This window comes from Glossina fuscipes, unplaced genomic scaffold (genome assembly GCF_014805625.2).
Source record: "Glossina fuscipes isolate IAEA_lab_2018 unplaced genomic scaffold, Yale_Gfus_2 28, whole genome shotgun sequence".
Classification (NCBI taxonomy): domain Eukaryota; kingdom Metazoa; phylum Arthropoda; class Insecta; order Diptera; family Glossinidae; genus Glossina; species Glossina fuscipes.
The window spans coordinates 16,633,754-16,635,033 of record NW_023998423.1 but is presented as its reverse complement, the minus strand read 5'-3'; positions in this window follow the sequence as shown (position 1 = coordinate 16,635,033).

The window sequence follows — 1,280 nt, the reverse complement described above, 5'->3', positions numbered from 1 at the left end:
AGATCTAAACGACCTTCAAATTTCAATAGTGTTTTTCTTCTGTCTAATCGTCGAAACGATTACTATAATATATTTTGCTTAAATATCTTCGATAGTAGTAGAGATCGGAAAAAGACTTAAGCGAGAAACTTGTTGTTAGGAAAGCATGAAAGAAAAATCAATATAACGCTGTAATGTACTGTCATTTCTCAAAGAAATGATAAATTAAAAGCTTTTTTATTACAATCAAGCTTTTATTAATGCCAGCATATTATTGAAGAGCTTTCTAAATGCGCTTCTTAAACTTTGACGCTCTACAATGTAAAGTGTAGATAACAAAAAGGCTTTGGACGATTACCACGCAGTTAAATCATCAATCGATAATTGATTTGCAAAAACAGAAACAGCGTATAATTGCCCTTATAAGTAGGCATCAGAAATTCAAGTACTAGGCCGTTTTACAATAGTGTACTGCTTGTTTATACCCTACAACATATGATACAGGGTATATTAAGTTAGCGCGAACGTACGTACCATGCAGAAGGGCTATTTTATTGACTGAATCGATCTAAACCTGTTCGTCCGTCTAATGTCTCTCCGTATAAATTTGTGTTCAAGCTATAGATCGCAATTTTTTAGATATTTTTATGAAATTTGTTACACTGAACCAAAGACCAACACTATTGAAAATGCTTTGGATTGTCCCACTTTTCCGATCACTCCCCATATAATGAGCTATTCTGAAAAATCGTTATATGGGTAAGTAGTAGTATTTCGGCATTCTAAATAGCTGTGAAACTTTGAACCGGTTGGAGCACTTATTTCAACCACCTCTCATATAACCTCTCCTGCGGAAATGGAAGCTTTATATGGTGAAAAGGTGAAAATTGGCTCATAATAGTAAATTGACAAAAAAAATCAACCTTAGCGAATTTGAATCACGTTGGTCTATTTTTTGGATACCATCGCATATAAAGATTCTCATGAACCAGATGGGTTTATTTCTTGACCCCAATCCATATAAGATATCTCATGTGTAGTACGTTCTTTGAAAAAAACGCTTAATGTTTACCATGGCAATTAATTCATAGTAGCGTTTGAGCAAAAAAATTAATGCTATGTAATTTAGATCACCTAGGTCTACATAGGCGTTATCAAGAAAAGCAAGCTCTTATATGAAAAGAGATTCTAATCATGAAAATAATGTCTACTTTTATCAAAACGAGCGAATAACTGTAATAAGCGAAGTGGCGTAGGTTACATAATTGTCGATGTTGCCCAACTTACTCTTACATGTTTTA